Genomic DNA, 6,146 nt, shown 5'->3' with positions numbered 1-6,146 from the left:
GCACAGGATCAGGAGACTTCACAGGAAAGATTGGCACCCTGCTGGGTCTCATCCCCAGGGAACCTTGATACTGATCTAACCCCACTGTGAGTCCTGGACCTGTTTTGTTTGGGAAAAACTAACTAGGGTAGATTCTCTCTGAAGGGCCCTCCTCCTAGAATCAGCCTTCCAGGTAAAAGTTGCTGGAGGTAACAAAAGGAGTCTTAAAAACATGTACACATATATATGCAAATAAAAACATACATAGCAGATCAATGTTTTATGAGGAAGAAGACAAAAAGAAAGTTTTTTCCTGGGGGAGAAACAACTGCACCAAAAAAGATACTCTCAAAAATCATTCCAAATATGCAGGACAAGAATCATAAAAATAGGAGCACAAAAGCAATTCTTATCAGTTAAATGGAAGCTATGCTAGAACTCTAGGATAAGTTGAATGAAATGTCAAAGAACAGTTAGGTGTATGCCCAAAAGAACTGAAATCAGGGACCTGAATAGACATTTACACACTGGTGTTTATTGCAGTACTATTCATGATTGCCAATGGATTTAGGTGGCCCAAGGGTACATCAGATAACAAATGGAAGGGCGAATTGTGGTATACATGCAATGGAATATTGTGTGGCTACACACAGGAATGAAGTTATGAGATATGCAATGAGAAACTTAAAGCCTCCAGATTGTTCTTATGCCAGATAAGCCCTGAAACCCAGAGGTACCAGTCTCTCCAAGAACATCAACCAGTTTCATTCCTCTACCCCATAATGTTAACACCTGTTCCAGTTTGCTAATGCTGCCAGAATGCAAAGCACCAGAAATGGATTGGCTTTTATAAAGGGGGTTTATTTGGTTACACAGTTACAGTCTTAAGGCCATAAAGTGTCCAAGGTAATGCATCAACAATCAGGTACCTTCACTGGAGGATGGCCAACGGTGTCCGGAAAACCTCTGTTAGCTGGGAAGGCATGTGGCTGGCAACTGCTCTAAGTTCTGGTTTGAAAATAGCTTTCTCCCAGGATGTTCCTCTCTAGGCCACAGCTCCTCTTTAAAATGTCACTGTCAGTTGCTCTTGGGGTGTTTCTCCTCTTTTAGCTTCTCTGGAGCAAGAGTCTGCTTTCAATGGCTGTCTTCAAACTGTCTCTCATCTGCAGCTCCTCTCTCAGCTTCTGTGCATTCTTCAAAGTGTCCCTCTTGGCTGTAGCAAGATTGCTCCTTCTGTCTGTGCTTTTATAGGACTCCAGTGAACCAATCAAGGCCCATGCTGAATGCGCAGGGCCACACCTCCATGGAAACCATCCAACCAGAGTTATCACTCACAGCTGGGTGAGGCACACCTCCATAGAAGCAACACAATCCAAATGTTCCAACCTAATCAACACCAATACATCTTTCCCTACAAGACTGCACCAAAGAACATGTCTTTTTCTGGGGGACACAATCCATACAAACCAGCACAACACCCCTTTTCAGCATGAAGAAGTTAGAATGGTCATTGCCAAGGTATCCCTGAAGACTGAGAATATGATCAAATGAGAGGGAGGGGTTCTAATGGAGAAGTTAGAATTTAACAAATGATTATGATTACTGACTCACTGAATAGATATTTCTTTTTAGTTTTAGTGTATTAGAGTGGCCAAAGGAAATACCTGATTACGTTGAACTGTAATCCAGTAGCCTTGATCTTTGATAATGATGACATAACTATATAGCTTTTATCTTGTTACCATGTGATTGTAAAAACCTTGTGACTGACACCCCCTTTATCCAGTGTATGGGTAAATGAGTAATAAAATGAAGACGTGTAAAAAAATCACACTGCTAATGATGCCACCTCCCCCCAAAAAAGAACAGTTAGAGCACAAAGCTAATCAACAAGAAAGCCCTAGGGAAGAGAGAGCAAAGGCTCTCCAGAATAAACTAACCAAGAAAATCAGATGCCTAGACACCAGCAAAAAATCACAGGTCACACTAAGAAACTGGAAGTTATGGCACAGTAAAAGGAAAAACAAGGAAAACTTCAGATGAGATGCATGAGTTGATACAATTAATTAAGGATGTTCAAACAAATGTTCTAAATCAATTCAATGAATTGAAGGAAAATGTGGCAAAAGAGATGAAGGTATAAAGAAGACATTGGAGGCAGTATTGGTGGCAGCAGCCACAGGGATTGGCCCCAGGGATGGCTGGGGCACTCTGGTCAGGTGCGGTGGATGCTGCAGCCTGCACCTGCAGTAGGCATGCCCTTCTGTGCCCCCTGCCAATCATGACCTCTGAGGGCACGACCCATGCCTGTGTTTTGGGTCCCAGGTCTGCAATCCCCACTGGCTGTGGTGGGAGATATTCAGGCCACCTCCCCAAACCCTGCATACCTGGGGGAGCCAGGACCAGTGAGGCGGTGGTTCCCACTGGGAGGACCCAGTTTGTCCAGGTTGCAGCTCCTGAGGCCTCCCCCAGGATGGGAGCAGCAGGTGCCGGCTGTAGGCATCTCCTCAGCACCCCTGTTTCCGTGAGAACTGCCAGGCCCACACACTTTCACTGTCACACTTTACCCTGGGCCATTTTTCCCACCCCTGGGCTTAGTTGCTGAACAATAGTCATTCCACAAGTAGCTGCTGAGCTGACTGTCCTGAGAGCTCTTCTGGTGCTGGGGATACCGCAGAGAACAGGCCCCTCACTGGCTTCCTTGGACCTGTGCTACAACAGAGAAGAGACTGCAGTAAACAAGCAGCCCTTCCCTGAGGACATGAAATCCCCTGATGTGAGAGTTAACAAAAGTAGCCTGCCTCACATGTCCATTCATTCATTTCACAAGGTCATTGAGCACACGCTCTGCCCTGAGGATGCAACCATGAACAATGCAGACTGAGGGCCTGACCTCCTGAGGGGAGACAGATAAGAAGTGACATGCCTTGGCAGGATGGTTGTCCTGGAATGGTGGTTGAGTGCCCAACATCCAGACCCCAGACAGCAGGGGTATGGTTGCAGGAGGCCATCATATTTGAGGATGTGGCCATGTACTTCACGAAGATAGAGTGGAATTGCCTGGTTCCTGACCAGCAGGCACTCTACCTGGACATGATGCTGGAGAACTACAGGAATGTGGCCTCCCTGGGCTTTCTCATTGCCAAACTGACCCTGATCTCCCTTCTGGAGCAAGGGGAGGAGCCCGGGGCCTTGATTCTGCAGGTGGCTGAGGAGAGAGGGACCAAGGCCAGCCCCTGCCCAGGTTCCTGAGTGGAGGCTGGGCTTAAGAAGTCTCTGAGGAGGGAATGCTCCAAGCCAGCAGGATCATCAGGCACAGTTTTGTGGGGCCTCCCCTGGGATGACCCCAAATTTCCTGAAGGTAATGGCAGTCCCAAGGCCCTGGTAGATGAGTGACTTCTCAGCTCCTTGGGGCAGGGCCTGAGCACATCTGGCAGCCTCTGTGGTACAGGGTGGGCTGGCCAAACTGCCCATCTGAGCACAGCCCAAAGCATGGCTGCCCTGGACACAGTGGCAGAGAGAGTCTATCAGTGCATGTGCAGCAAGGCCTTCAAGTATAATTCACTCCTGCTGAGGCACCAGATCATCCACACGGGGGCCAAGCCCTTCTAGTGCACCAAGTATGGGAAAGCCTTCAAGCAGAGGTCAATCCTGCTCAGGCACCAGCTCGTCCACACTGAGGAGAAGCCCTTTCAGTGCAGCAAGTGCAGGAAGACCTTCTGGCAGAGCATGCAGTTGATCACACACCACAGGATCCACACCCAAGAGAGGCCCTTCGAGTGCGGCTCCTATGGGAAAGCCTTCAGCTGAAGTGTCCAGCTGCTGCAGCACCAGAAATTCCACACGGGCAAGGCCTATGAGTGTGGTGAGTGTGGGAAGGCCTTTTGCCACAGGTTCACCCTCAATGAGCACCACCGCCTCCACAGCAGCGAGAATCCCTACAAGTACCTGTGATGCGGGCAGTGCTTTATCCAGGGGTCCTCACTGGTGAAGCATCACAAGCTGCATGCCGAGGAACACCCCCAGGGAAACAGCCAGAGCCCCCTGCTCAGGCCAGTCCAGAGGACCCCCACAGGGGACAAGCCCTGTGAGCACATCATGTGCCAGAAATCTTTCAAACACAATTCCCTGCTCCTGCTGCACTAGAGGCTGCACAGGGTGAGAAGCCATTCATGTGTCAGGAATGCAGCAGAGCCTTCAGTTGCAAGTCCAACCTCACTCTGCACCAGAAAACCCACACCAAGGAGAAGCCCTTCAAGTGCACAGAGTGTGGCAAGGCATTTTGTTGGAGTTACACCCTCAGTGAGCACTACTGGCTTCACAGTGGTGAGAAGCTATACTGGTGCAGGGCCTGCAGCAAAGCCTGCAGCTGGCTGTCTCTCCTGATCCAGCACCAGAAAGTGCACAGCTGGGAGTGCAGGAGGGTGGCCTGCTGGGTTCCCCACTGACATGACAGCCAAGCAGAGAGCCCACCCCACCCAGGGGGCCCCCAGGATGAAGAAGTCTGGGGGTTGGGGGGTGGCCCAGGGTTGATGGCAGTGGTCACATGGCCTGAGGGAAGGAAGGCATGAAAGGCTTGAGTCCAGAGCCCCCAGAGCTGGTCTCCATTCCAAGCCCAAGGGGGAGGAGGAGCAAGGCTGAGCTAGGAGAAACACACAGAGTTCCAGTTTCTAACCCAATTAAGCCAGCCTGGAGATGCACACTTAGGTCCACGTACACAGTGGAGATGAGCTGAGCATGGGTTTTGTTGTTTTCTTCACTCACCTGTTTTTCCAGATATTGACTTGTGGTGCTTTGCTGTTGTTCCTTCATTTTTTTGTTCTTAAGATTGGCCAAGAAGACCAGATCTTGAAAGGGAAGAGGAATGGAAGTGACAAACCATTTTGAGTCTGACTCCCCAGTGGTAGTGGGAGACCAAGAATAGAGCCCTGCAGCCCCTTCAGTGTGATGCATGGAGGAGGCATGGGGGTTTGTAAATGAGCTGGGCCAGGTGGGCTGGTGGTGGCTGCACCTGGCACAAACCAGCCCACACTCCCTGTGGCCCTGACTAAACAAGGCAGCACTGCAGGAGCCCCCAGTGGGCAGGGCCAGGCAGGCAGGGACCTGTGCTCACCTGGGACAATGTGGCTCTGGGTCTGTGAGCAGAGGCTGCTTACCAGGGACAAGCCTCCCCACATGGGGGACCCTCTCCATACACACCCAGGTCTCCCTGCTCTGGACCAGGAAAGAGTCTGAGCATACAGCATTTTGTGAGCTCAGCTGAGCAAACCATGAGGTGTCAGGAATGTGGGCAGCACCTCCTCACCATCAGGACCTCCCCTCTGGAAGCCCAGAAGCATGGACAGATTCTCCTGCAGGTCAATTCTTCTATGAAACTTTGCACCAGAAAGGAAGCTCCCTGGCCTAGAGCTTATTTTTAAATTTATTATTAAATTAACATGTTTTACCCCCTAAGTAGAGAATTATTGTATAACATTTATAAAACAAAGAAATTTATAAGGAAGAAACAAAAAAATTCCCTTTATCCCATTCTCCAGGGGCCAGTGCTGTTGATGTTCTTGTGTATTTTCTTAGTCTCTTTCTAGCATATGTGTATAGATATTTATTTTACAGAATCAAGGTTGTGCTTTGCTTGGAAATTTGTACCTTATGATTGGACACCAGAAAAGAAGACACTGGATGACCATAAAGAACTCAGAAACTTGCAAAAAAAATAACAGAGCTTATGGGAATGAAAGGCACAAAATAGAGATACAAATACAGTGGAGACATACAACAGCAGATTTGAAGAGGCAGAAGAAATGATTAGTGAAGTAGAGAACAAGATATCTGTAATTTTACACTGAAAAAAAAGAAAGGGAAAAAGAATGGAAAAAATTGACCTGTTTCTCATGGAATTGAATGACAAAATGAAGTGCACAAATATATGTGTTATAGGTGTCCCAGAAGGAGAAGAGAAGAGAAAAAGGGCAGAAAGAATAATAGAGGAAATAATTGCTGAGAATTACCCAACTCTTATGAAAGACATAAAATTACAAGTCCAAAAAGCACAACATAACTCAAGCAGAATAGATCCAAATAGACTTCCTTCAAGATCACTTACTAATCAGATTGTCCAATGCCAAAGACAAAGAATTCTGAAAACAGCAAGAGAAAAGCCATCAATC

The 6,146-nt window shown here is 48.1% G+C and overlaps 1 pseudogene; it reads left to right on the top strand.

Annotated features, from left to right (window-relative positions):
- The first annotated feature begins 2,928 nt into the window (after positions 1 to 2,928).
- LOC119522225 lies at positions 2,929 to 4,427 on the top strand (annotated as a pseudogene).
- The last annotated feature ends 1,719 nt before the right edge of the window (positions 4,428 to 6,146 follow it).

The sequence above is a fragment of the Choloepus didactylus genome, chromosome X (genome assembly GCF_015220235.1).
Source record: "Choloepus didactylus isolate mChoDid1 chromosome X, mChoDid1.pri, whole genome shotgun sequence".
NCBI lineage: Eukaryota > Metazoa > Chordata > Mammalia > Pilosa > Megalonychidae > Choloepus > Choloepus didactylus.
The sequence above is the reverse complement of the archived record's forward strand: the minus strand, read 5'-3'. Positions and strand labels throughout refer to the sequence as shown.